The following is a 13,623-nucleotide window of genomic DNA, read 5'->3' as shown; positions in this document are numbered from 1 at the left end:
GATCAAAGGATCATTTGCGTGTCAATCGCACTGGTTTAGCCACATTTTAGCATTTTGTCGGGTTTGGGGTGCAAATGACAAGTATAAAGCGGTTACCGGAAGGCTCTTTTACAGCCCTTCGCTCGAATGAATGTTGTTCTCGTTTGACTTGACAAGGGTCGTTGAAGAATTGGTATATAATAGCATAGATGCGGCTTCAACCAAGGTATAAAATAAACCCAAGAATTGGTACATAATAGCATATTATCGTAATCATAGTTCATTATACTTATTATGTTACGACTTTATTATTATTATTATTTATACAACACATTATTTTTATAATATTTATTGTTATACTTGATTATTTGCTAGTAAGCTTTATCGAAAGTCGTATCTTTAATCTCAATGCATTAAAACATTCCAAGGTACTTCTAAAGAAAGTTTAGTGGTAGTATTAGGGCTTCATTTTTTGTGTTTTGAGTTCTAATTTGCAAGATAGGTTTCTATTATTTTCCCTCCTATAAGATCAAGTGGCATATGTTGTTTCGGGTAAATGTCGTTATTAGTGTTGCTTGTTAAGCAGGTTATGTTAAAGTAGAGGATGATGGTGAGCATTCATTTTCTTTTCTTGTTTAGATCACTCATGCATATGTTAAACTATAATAATGTTGCATTCATTGTGCATTCGAATGCGGGGATGTGGAATTACTCGATGGATGGTCGGTGCCGTTAGGAGAAAGATACGGTAACTATGTTTAGATATTTATTTCAATACATTCTTCACTTATTACTGGCACTCTTTAGGCCAAGTATCAATGAGAATAGGAAAATCCCGTGATATAGCTCAAGATAATTTGGGTTTGTCTTTTCGATAGTGTCTAAAACTGCTAAATATCCGGACATTACATTCGGGCTTGAATCGCTTGATCTATACTCCACATGAAGCAAAACTGGCTTAAAAATATATACAAAATCTCTGACTTAATCCAATATCCCCCTCATATAATCCAATTACAAGTGTAGTTCTTCTCAGTTAAGACGGGGAAGCAATCAGAGCTTGGGTCTCAAAGGTTCTAATATGAGAAGAAAAGGGTTTCTTTGAGAATGAAAGGAAGTGTGGTGGTAATGTACCAAATTCCTCCTCTTCCCCTTTCTAACTGATCCTCTACTCCGTGTTTAAGACCTGCTCCACCCCCCCCCCCCCCCCAAACACACACACACACTGACACCCACCCACAAGTTGGAGCTGTTTACATTTCAATTTCTCTTTTCGGCTGAATGGTACTGCAATGATTAGTCCAATGTGGTTAGTTTTTCGTTTGCTATTCCTTGTTGTAATGAGTTTTGTGTTGGATGTGAACAAAGCAACATCAAAATTTCACTGCTTGGTTTGGCTGGATGTGCCTTTCAAAAACTTTGGTTTTCGAGGTGAAGCAATAAGTTCTCTTTCGACATCTCCTTGTTAGAGGTCACAACAAAAGCTCGTGGGAGACCTAATGGATATCGCAATATCATAAAGGCATGCATTCTTCTCCTCTGTAGAGTTGATCTATGATCATTTTCTTGACCACTTTGGTTGGTTCGCTGCCTCGATGTAAATTTGTGGTGTCATCTCTATCCTACTGAGGGTTGTAAGTGTTTATATCTCGAATTGATGACAATAGGCAAGAGATGGGTACCACAGGTAACATCTTATGAATCATCTCAGATAATGGATTAATATGTATAGGATAGGAGTGACAGGCACTCTCAAAATTTAAGCTTTGATTTGCTCTCGTTTACTTTATTTGAAAGTATCTGAAGAGTTTATTTTCCGGAGATAAAGGGATTCATATTGCAGCCATATTTTTAGATTTGATTGTTTTTGTTAATTGAACTGTTATTAATAAGAAATCACCATTAGCGATGAAGAATGTAAACAAGGAATACAATGCTTAATATGATAAAAGAGGGCTTTATCTGCTTATATTAAGGCTAGGATATCTTCATTTTGTGTTAGTCACAAATACTTTGAACCTAGGAACTTGGGCCAGTGTGATATTCCTTTAGCATGTGTCGTGGGTATACCCAACTTTTTGCCAAACTCACGAGTCAATCCGTGTGGAAACGTATTCACCATTCAGAAAGAGTGTTGATGTTTTGATCTAATTGAAGATGGACAAGAGAGATAGCGCAAGAGAGGAGAGCAAGATATATGGAGAGAGAGAGAGAGAGAGAGAGAGAGAGAGAGTTACAGTGTAAAATGGTACAAGGGTATAGCCATGTCCCATTTTACACCCACAACAGTAAAATGGTGGAAGGGTAGAGCCATGTCGGTTTACACCGTGAATGCACGGATAGAGATAGTGAAAATAGAGAGGCATTACTTATATTCTAATCTAGATTTAGGGTTTGAAGGTAGAAGAAAATCAGATCTATCAGGTTTTACTCTTTTGTAGAAAAATTATGATGCAATGCGACTTGAGTGTACATAATTATTATTAGGGCATAATTTATAAATTTCTAATCTGAATTTTAAATATGGCTCCATCATTGGGTTCTTTGGAAATTGTTCTAATCTGAATTTATAGATGCTCTATCATTGGCCTTGTTCAGAAATTGTTGCAAACATAAAGTGTACTTGTATAAAGAGTGTTAAACTGGGAATTGTTACAAAAAAGGAGAAATCTTTAGGGTAACAGGCTTTGTTCGATGCATGAGCCTTAAGGTCAAACTAGAACTATCAATATAGTTAAATTACACATAAATCTTTTTATTTTTAACTTTTAGTTGTGACCTCCTTGCTATAATACATAACATTTGCAAAGAGAAACTTTGATAATGCATGTGATATTCAGGTGTATGATTTCTTTGGCAGATTTCTTTGAAGGCAGATGAAAAAGACGCGTGTATGTTTATCCACTAGAATTCTTAGCAAGAACAGATTGATTTGGTTACATTCCTAAGCAGAGTTTGGAAATCGAGAAGTGTTATGGAGATGTAAGGAACCTCAAGTTTTTCCTATTTTATTACATTAACATACATGTGTAATGTTTCGAACCAATCTAACCATGCTATTATATTGTAGAGACACCGAGGAAAATCAACTCTATGGTCAAATTCCTCGGGGAACTTCGTCAGCCTCTGAGAATTTGTTTTCACTGTGAGTTATACTTCTGATGTTTAATATTAGAGAATGAATCTCGAATTCAACAGGGCACTATTTGTGTTTTTTGTTCGTTTTTGAATTTTTTTCACTGAGAATAGGGGTTCACTCGTTTAAAACAAAACAGTAGGCCGAATTGGACCCAACTGAAGTTATGCCGCTTATTGCTTAATCTGTTAAAATTGGACATGCTTTGAACTAGACGATTAGATTGAATCTGATGGAGAATGTTAATTTTCAATTGTGTAAATATATTCTTTAACTGTTTACGTGTCCTTCATGTGTCCGTATCCTACTGTTTGAAAAGTGTCATATTCGCGTGCCGTGTGTCGGGCTTATCCATGTCCCTGTTTTGTTAATGCGTGTTTCATAGTGTTCAGACGTCAATTTTATGCGTACATGTTAGGTACTTAAACCAAAGTTCTTATACATGGGCCTTTGATACTTCAACAATCAAAGAGAGTCGAACACGGGAGACAACCAAATTTTATCTCATCTAAGTAATCACCTATATTTTGGGGAGCAGAAAAAGGCAGAGATGGATCGATCCTCTTTGATACCATGTCTAGAAAATAGGAGACTTTTTCTTGAGATTATCGACATTATACATTTAGTGAGATGACTTAATTGTCTAGAGACTAAGAAATTCACTTCAAGAGTGTCTACAAGGCACCGCGTGCCGTTTGCAAAGACAAGGTGATATAGATTAGTTTGGAAAATTTGGTTATCCCTAGATACTCTTTTACATGTTGGCGGTCTTCTTAAATAGTCTATCATTTCCCAATTTAGATTGTTGCAAAAGAAATACTAGTTAGGTCTCTTTCTTTGTCCAAAGAAGAGAGAACTCAAGACCTTTTTCTTAGCTCACTTGAGAGAAGTCTTTTTATGGAAGGAAGCACTTTATAGTTATAACCACCGACACAAGGAATGCCAATAGGAGATGTCCTCTGCACTAAGGCTTTATAGAAAAACCGAGTGCTTTAAAATCGGCAAGCCCTTCATATGTGCAATGTAGATTTTCTATGTAACGGAGAGGATCGAGAACCTTCGGTGATGTTTTAAGCCACTTATGCCCCTGGAAAACAAACCGCCTCGTGTGTTATGGACTTGTGGTGGCCTATACTTAAAAGCCAAATAACTGAAGTCACCGGACGTGTATGGTGACTAGAAGATCTATTTAGAAATCGTGGGTTGCAATTACAGATCAAGAACAAGGAACCAAACTACTGCAAGTCCACCTAAATTGGAGCATATTAAACTTAAATACGATGGAGATAACGAATCCGAGTCTTTGGACATGGTGCAATAATTAGAGATGAATTTGAGAGGGTCCTAGTGGTGGGGCTACAACACTTTTCAAATATTTGAAAGTGATTTAGGTAAGACAGAGAACAAATGTGTGGACCTACAACTGTTGCACATACTCGATTTCTCTAAGGGAAGTTCAAGTTTTGAACAAGATCGAGGAGTCCCCGGTCATCTTGTTTAAACCTGTTTAAGTTCTTCCTTAGTGTTTGTGTTTTTCTTACATGTATACGGAGAGCCTAATGGAGTGGCTGAATTCGTGGATCTCACTTTCCAACTAACTAATGTTAGGCAATAAACATAAGCAATTTGCCAATCCAACTAAGGATCAGAAGTGTTGGATGTAACATCTAAAGGACGGCTTCTATCGTCCGTGTATAGACTGGAAAATTGTGTCATTTGTTACCTACAATATGCACAAAACAGTCAATAGGAAGGAGTCATAGTCAATTCCACCAACATGCCTAACTAATAGTTGAGAGTCTGCAGGTGCCAACTAGCAAAGTTGGTAAAACCTTAGTGATGATACAAGAGGTTTGGGATCGAAACCACCCCCCACCAAAGATCATTTTCTTGGTTTCATTTAAAAACAGGCTTGCCAATCAAAATAAAAAATAAAATAAAATAGTAGAGTCCTCAACAGTTTCAACCAATAGGTCGAGTGTCTTTAATTGATTCAAGATTGAAGTTGGATCTTTTTGGTCCTAAAATGAAGTATCGCGACAATATACATTTGAAGATTGAGTTTTAGAGGTTTTTGTCCCGAAATTAAGATTGCAAATTAAGTTTTGGGTTTTCATTCTAAAAATCTAAAAATTAAGACTACACAATCAAGTTATTGCGTTTTTCTTTTTCCTGAATTTAGGATTATGCAATTGAGTTATGGACTGTTTGGCCTAAAATTAAGTTTATACAAGATACTACAAGTAATGTATTTTAAGTTAAGGATGACACAATTTCTGCCTTCCAATATACTCGAGAAAATCTGCAATGTGTTTCTTTCTAGTGTACATAGCACAACTATAACCGTGTACATAGCAGTATAGCACAAGTTTTTTTTGCATGGGGGATAGCGTGTGCATTGGGTCGTGATTTTGTGGTTTAGAATTTTGCACCCCATATAGCATATGCATTCGTAGTACTCTTACTTCAGCCCCACATTCAACTATCCTCAACCTCTTTAAAAGATACTTCGTCAAGTTGATGAGTCAACCCAGGCTAAAGTTGAAGTTTCCAATCATTAAATAGAAGGTGCAAGCCAAGTCCCAAGAGAGTTCTCCATTCTTTGTAACTTCGGCATTTCTTAGTGGCATACTGTAGATGACTTTGAACTCAATGTTGACTCTTGACAGGTTGCCCACCAAATGTGTCCATCCAAAATGGTACTTCATTTCTTCATCTCCAAGCTGGAAGTGGATGTTCTTGGCAAAAGAGTTTCCTTTGTGACTGATGATGCCTAGTGCAGATCCATAGAAGGAACCCGACGGGTTTGGTGTATCGCAAAGAAAATTTTCCACTCTATATAAGCTTTTGATAACTTCCCTTCATAGTTTAACCATCTTGAAACCTTGATTATGTCCAAGCCACTTATGTTTTCTTTATCATACCATTTCCACTTCATTAATTTTTGTGAACTGTTATCAACTCTTTTTTAATATTTTGAAACTTGACTATCTCTTACGCTTTTTAGATTTTAAAGACTGCATCTGGTTTTGTTTTTGTTTACATAACATTGTATTATAACAACTTGCACTTTAATTTACTTCCTCGGTTCTTTTTCTCGCTTCATTCTTGTGGACCTAACCTTGTACTCTATGTTTGAAACGCCTCATGTTAGCCTTGCACCTTGTTTTGTGCTTGGTTGTTGTAAAAGATTCCTAGCACTCAAGATTGATAATATCCCTTTTTACATCTTAGTTAGGTAGTTAGTTAAAGAGCGGTACTACTAGATTCTTTAGGCTTAATATTTTTCCTGGAGGCATCAATAATATTTTACATAATGCTATCTCCATTACTTTGTTTTAACTGTTTCAAACATCTTGGTTAGCTACATAGCTTCGTAGCTTTAAGCGCTTAGTAGTTTTGCTAAATAAGATTTCTTGAGCAGTTTATGTGTTAGACATCGTCACGTCACCACGACCACCGCTACTCATAGGTTTGTTGGTTAGGATTTTTGCCCATTTCTAGAGTGTTTTTTCGGAGCATCAATTTCAACTTTTACACCCCAAAATTGTCCAATCACACACCATGAAGTTTGATGTAGAATAAAATCATAGTTGTTCCATTGTTGCTTTCTAAAATTTTCACAGATATACATGTTTATTTCTTGTACATTGCCATATTTGGCTTGTAGTGTTTTATGAACAATAGAGTAAAGTAATTTAATTCTCTGAAACTTAGTCTCCTTCTACATACTGGTAACAAGTAATATAACAGTATTTTGGGTAGTTTAGGTGTATATAAATTCATCATAATTGTTGTTATTAATATTATTCTAATTGACATTGACACGTATACAGAGTGTCCGAAATGACAACCTGTGTGAACTAAGACACAGAAAACTAATGGAAAAGAAAACCATTGCAATTCTTTGGTTACACAACTAATTCTTGGGCTCAAGACCTTATGAAGACACCTCCTTACAAATAAATAACTATGAAAGTGGCATATGTGGAGTTGTAACTATGTTAATAGATTATTGTCTTAGTCTTTTAGGGTACATAAGAAACCCTAATTTGAAATAGTAAGTACAAAGTGTCCATGTGGCGGACACGAGTGTGGAGTGTCCATGTGTGTGCGCGGACTCGTGGTTCGACATGGATTTTTGAATAATAGGGTCCTTGAGACGAAGTTCGCACAAGAAGCCAAGAACAATAGGATTCTGAATAATAATATTTACTATGGCTATTACTATTATTATTGTTGTTAATGGTATTGTTAATGTTATTATTCCTCTCGGGGAAGAACCTCGGGTTTTAGACTTTTAGGACATTGGCTCTGCGGACAAATGTGTGTTCAGTGCACCTTTTGACAGATCCCTAGCTGATGCAATCTTGACCGGGTCATCCTTCTCATGATCTTAGTGGCAAAGATGCGACCGCACAATCCACCTCCATTTTCTCAAGGAGCTCGGACAAACCAAAGGCCCGTCCCCACTCCATATCTACTCGAATAGTTGTTGTGGCAGGAATTGTTGTTGTGGCAGGTGCAATATTTGTTGTGGCAATATCCCATAGGAATTGTTGTTGTTGTGGCGGGGAATAGTTGTTGTGGCGGGTGCAATATTTCAAATTTTGAAAGCGTGAAATTCTATCTTAAAGTCTTTTGATGAAAGATTCTTTTCCGGGGTAGTAATTATTTGTTTCCTTTTGTCTAACATTTTATTTTTTTGGTGGTTTGTTTGTGGAAGCTTTTGGTTGTTAGACCCACAATACTTCAAGTGGATTCTCTAGTTTTCACCAGAATAGCGGCCATACAATTAGAATTCACAAAGACATTTTATTTTATTACTTTTTCATTAGGGACTAGGTTATGTAAATTGGAACTTGAAATCTCAAGTATGCTTGTGCATGTTTGATGGGCATTTTAGCCAATTTTGGTAGAACCAACTTCATAGTTTCTGTAACACTTAAGGATTAAGAACAATTGCAGAATTTTTTGTAAATTTGTTAAAACTAGCGCATTAGTTCCATTGAAATTGATCAAAAGTGGTAGGAATTGTTATATTAGTTCCATAGTGCTATATAGCCTTTGAAAGGTTGCACTATAAAAAAACTTGTAATTTTTATACTTGCAGTATCTTGTTGGTAATCATTCTATTTTTCTTATTTTCTAGTTTCCCATTCTTTTATTTCTGTGGGATATCTCATCCTACATTTTTGATATTATAGTTATATATAGATATACACCCTATACCGATAAAAAAAAAAAAAGATACTTGATCTGTTATTTTTTGCTATTGGTTTGTTGATTGGTGTGTCTGTGGGTCATCTGTGTGGGTACCGCCTTTTACTTGATTCGTTTACCATATATAGAAGAAGATATGTTTGCATTACTTGGAAAATAATTGCACTGGGCAGTTCTGATTTTTCGTTCTCTTATAGGGTGTGGGAAAAGGACAGTTGTAAGATATGTTGCTTTCGCCCGCTTGGGTCTTGCGTAGTTGAGTATAGCTGTTATGATATAATGGGATCCTCCGAGAAAAAGGTTTACGTGGCTAGCACATGCTTTCAAAGCAAAGAGGTATTTGAAGCAAGTGAGCTTTGTTTATGACCGACATGGCTTGTTTTCGGTTCGATGTTGTAACTAATACATGACATTTTTCAGCTACTCTCCAACAATACTTCTTCTCCGCCATTTTGAGGTTTTCGGGAAAGTTTCTTCTCATGAGGGATCATCGATCAAGTTGGTCTTACTCTGTTATCGGGGAGTTGACTCACCGCTTTTGATGATCAAGTATCTTGCTCTGGAGGAGAGGTGGTGGCTCTACTTCTCTACTTCCTATAGGCATCTGTTAAAAACTTGTATAACTTTGTTATTGTCCCGTCCACAAAAATGTCCTATAGTGGTTAAGCATTTACACTTAAGTTACATTGACAAGGATTGTGTCCCTATCCAACACAGATACAAAGTGTCTGACATGGCGAAATACCAAAAATTGAGGTATATGAGTATATCACATAGAATATGTTTGCATGTCGTGTCTGACACAGATACGTGCACACGTAGCCGACACGGATTATTTTTAGAATATGGCTTGTCCTTGTAACATAGGTTTATAATATCAAGAGAATTGGCGTCTGGCAAGAAATGGCCTTCTTGTATCTTTCATAAATACACAGTACTATCTCTTACACTTCTCTTGATGAATATTGTACTTTAACAGATCTATTATGGTTCTTGACAAACTTCATAAAAATAAGATTCTTGGTGATCATGATTATTATTGTCAAGAATCGATGTTTTAATCTTATCTTGCCAAATCAGCATATGAAGGATGCTTTGAGGATACTTGGACATAGGTAACCGTTAGTTGCGATTCTTGGCGATTCGGAAGGTCTTCCGGCTCTATTTCTATTAGACGCCGGTCATGAGATAAGCATGCGTTAGTTAAGTGAAGACCGAGAGTCGATATGCTTTCCGCGATTCGCAGACCGCACATGGAGTCTCAAGTGATGTGAGTGAATTTTGTTGAGTTTTTTTATAGTGGTATGGTATGAAAAGCCTGTTAATGCAGTCCTTGCTGGATATTGATAATAATCTAGCTAGCTAGCTTGGCTTATTTTTTAAGCCATTTTGTAGGTGCAGTGGTAGGTGATATTGATCTGATTTAGTTAGGTTTGATGGGAATTATAAGATTTAGGACGTGCTGTGCTTTATTAAGTTCACATACATTTTATTTCCTTGTACATTGTGCTCTGAGGAGATTGAATGGTTTTATTCATTTCCATGTTAATAAATGGATTTTATAAAATTGAAATGAAAATAAATTCCTGTGTTACTTGGATCCGTCTATAAACTTTTAAAGCGAGCGACATCATAGGCTGCCTATGGACCCATTATCTGCAATTACATTAATCACTTTCCTTCTAACACTCAAACAAAAATCTAATTCAATTGTTGGCTTACAGATCATGAGAAAGAAAGAGGAGAGTAATTTGCTTTCATCCTTAGAAATGATATAAATATATTCATCATTTGTTTTTGTGCGCTCTTTCCTGTTTGACTGATTTCATCGTATATATATTCTGTAAAACTGAATTGTACATGAACTTTTGACATCCATAGTGTTCGTGTTTTGTCCTTTGCCGCTGATTAGTACAGGTGGAACTCAATATTCTGAAGAGACTTTGCCAATGCTGCTCTTAGTTTAATAACTGAAATGGCCATTCCTTGTGAAGAATGGGCATTGAAGAGTCAAACTGCGGCTCTTATTGCTGAGGTAATTTTGCTTATAGTTTATATATTTTAATCATTACAGGACTCATTTCTATAGTCACGATAGATAGTCGAAAGGAAGGGTAAAATCTCGGCAAGAACTCCTACCATCTCAAGTTTCCTTATCTAATCACGGGTCCTATTCGTACTCTTCATCCGTTTATTGTCTTTATTACTCAATATTCGGTATTGATGATTCTAATTTCTTTTAGGGTGAAATTTGGTTTCCATGTTCTTGAGATGGCTTCCTCAAGACATTACAGTTCATAATGAAGACCTTGAAGGTTTATTATAGCGGCAGTAAATGAGTATAGTTTAACCTTTAAATTATCACCTTTTTAATTGTTCACCTTCTTTTTTATATTATTTATTTATTTATTTACTGTTTGAGAATATCCTTATGGACAAGGGTAGAATTCTTGAGTTAAATAACAATCATAACCTTGGCTCCACCAAATATTATTCCTTAATTATCTGCATTAGGGCATTATGAGTGTGAGACCATACGTCCCCATTTGGAGATAAGCTCTAGTGCCCAAGTTGATGAATAACTGCTAATGTTCAAGGCACCTTCCAGCTTTGGTAGCCTTATTTCAGTGTTGTTAAAATTGGATCTCAAACTTGAAGAATCAGTTTTATATGTAAATTAGTTTCACTTTGTTCGTCTAGTCATTTGTGACGTGCAGAAATTCAGTGTCCATTCATCTGTCTTTTCATTTATATCTGATAGAACACTTGCGGAAAAGTTGAATATGACTTATGACGAGGCTGAAAGATGGATAGTGAATCTTGTGCGAAATTCAAAGCTTGACGCAAAGATTGATTCCAAGTCGGGAATTGTTGTCATGGAACCCAATCATGTGAATGTGTAAGTGTTCAACTAGTGTTCAATTTCTCCTGTATGTCTCCATTGACCTTGTTCTTTTACTTTTTTTAAGTAGAATAATTTATATGGAAATTTATGTATGCCTATGCTTGACTTAATTAAATGTTCTGTGATAGCTTTTTTTGGACTCTATGAGCTTCTTTAGTAATAATCAATAGAACTGTTCTCTTACTCTTCCCATGGAATTAATAGAGTCTGTAGGGTTGTATATGAGACGAGAGAACACCTCCTTGCGTCAAATATTTTTCTGGAAGGCACAAAACAGTGTCAAAAGTAGGATCTTTGAAGACTGCTCAAGTGGAACAGTTTATTGGAGTTTGAATTGCTCATATTGTTAGGAGTATGAGACCTTGTTGCCACATTTTTGTGAGTTTGGTTGTTGGACGTGAAAATAAATCTTGAACTTTCCGATGTCTTGGAAGGGACAAAACATACCGCTACTTAAGAATTATGCTATCATACTGTTTTCTGAATTCCATAGTTTGAGTATAAGGAGCTACTACTTAAGAATAGGATATAAGTATATATCTATATATACATATTTGTTTTCTCTTCTTTCGACTCTTTTTATTTATTTCTATTGGTGTATAGGATGAAAGGGACTTTTCTGATGATACCATCCCAAAGTCATCCCCTGATGCTTACAACTACTGAAGGTGCTAGTTTTGTACAAATGATGTGAGAGCTTGAGTTTAAGGACAAGTCCCATTGATTTGGAAAGCAGTGTGTATTTCATTCGTGGCAAGTCTTATTTATGAAAGACGTTTTGGTGATGTTATTTTAATAAAAGATTATGTGATTGGATGTACTTGTGAGATTTCTTGTTTATATTATGGACGATTGTAAAATACCCAATAAGTGGGGGCATCTTTATGCAGGTTAAGTAGTCTCCCAAAAAATGAAGGGGGGTTTGGGAGATTTTTGTTTTTTTTACATATGAAATAGTTTTGTAACGGTTCTTCACCGTTACTAAGCTTTGCAATAAGTAACACAAAAGAGCGTTACTAACTTTATAAAAGCATTACTAATGTTAGAAAAGAGTAACACAAAAAAGCGTTACTAACTTTATAAAAGCGTTACTAATGTTAGAAAAGAGTAACACAAAAAAGCGTTATTAACTTTATAAAACCGTTACTAATGTTAGAAAAGAGTAACACAAAAAAGCGTTACTATTTTTATAAAACCGTTACTGATGTTAAAAAAGAGTAACACAAAAAAAACGTTACTAATGTTATAAAACCGTTACTGATGTTAAAAAAGAGTAACATCAAAAAGCGTTACTAATTTTATAAAATCGTTGCTAAAGAGTAATACAGTTGAGCAAAGAAAACCGTTAGTAAATATTTTAGTAACGGTTAGAAACCGTTACAATAAATAATTACGTAACGGTTATAAACCGTTACGAATATTAATAACGAATTAGCAACGCCCAAACTGTGACGCATAAAAACCGTTACAAATATTTTCAGTAACGGTTTCTGACTGTTAGGGATGTCCTGTTTTGGTATAGTGATTACTGCAAAAGAATGGAACATTGTGATTGAAATATCTGCGGTGCAAGTGCATGACAAAGTTGATAGTAGCAACCGCCTGTTTGACATGACATCTGTTAATGCTAGTGTTGGTATTGATGCCAAAAAAGTCGTGGAGTGGGCAAGCAAGCACGCAAACTTCACGGCTTTTTTATGCGTGGAGTAAGGTTTTGCAAACGCAAAACTCCACGACTTTTTGATGCGTGGAGTAAGGTTTTGCAAACGCAACCTCCACGACTTTTTGATGCGTGGAGTAAGGTTTTGCAAATGCAAACTCCACAACTTTTTGATGCGTGGAGTAAGGTTTTGCAAACACAAACTCCACGACTTTTTGATGCGTGGAGTAAGGTTTTGCAAACGCAAATTCCACGACTTTTTGATGCTTGAAGTAAGGTTTTGCAAACGCAAACTCCACGACTTTTTGATACGTGGAGTAGGGTTTTGCAAACGCAACCTCCACGACTTTTTGATGCGTGGAGTTGGGTTTTGCAAACGCAAAACTCCACGACTTTTTGATGCGTGGAGTAAGGTTTTGCAAACGCAAAACTCCACGACTTTTTGATGCGTGGAGTAAGGTTTTGCAAACGCAAATTCCACGACTTTTTGATGCTTGAAGTAAGGTTTTGCAAACGCAAACTCCACGACTTTTTGATGAGTGGAGTAGGGTTTTGCAAACGCAACCTCCACGACTTTTTGATGCGTGGAGTAGGGTTTTGCAAACGCAACCTCCACGACTTTTTGATGCGTGGAGTAGGGTTTTGCAAATGCAAATTCCACGACTTTTTGATGCGTGGAGTAAGGTTTTGCAAACACCAAACTCCATGACTTTTTGATGC

At 36.2% G+C, this 13,623-nt stretch overlaps 1 long non-coding RNA gene across 1 annotated transcript; it reads left to right on the top strand.

Moving 5' to 3' along the window:
• The first annotated feature begins 10,590 nt into the window (after window positions 1-10,590).
• LOC147522941 (uncharacterized) lies at window positions 10,591-11,995 on the top strand. Its single transcript, XR_015195753.1, has 3 exons — window positions 10,591-10,653; window positions 11,100-11,237; window positions 11,847-11,995. It is a non-coding gene; the product is annotated as an uncharacterized LOC147522941 (long non-coding RNA).
• Window positions 11,996-13,623: the final 1,628 nt, after the last annotated feature.

Source organism: Coptis chinensis, chromosome 1, assembly GCF_015680905.1.
Source record: "Coptis chinensis isolate HL-2020 chromosome 1, ASM1568090v1, whole genome shotgun sequence".
Lineage (NCBI taxonomy): Eukaryota > Viridiplantae > Streptophyta > Magnoliopsida > Ranunculales > Ranunculaceae > Coptis > Coptis chinensis.
Note: the sequence above shows the minus strand (reverse complement) of the source record. Positions and strands in the feature narration are given on the sequence as shown.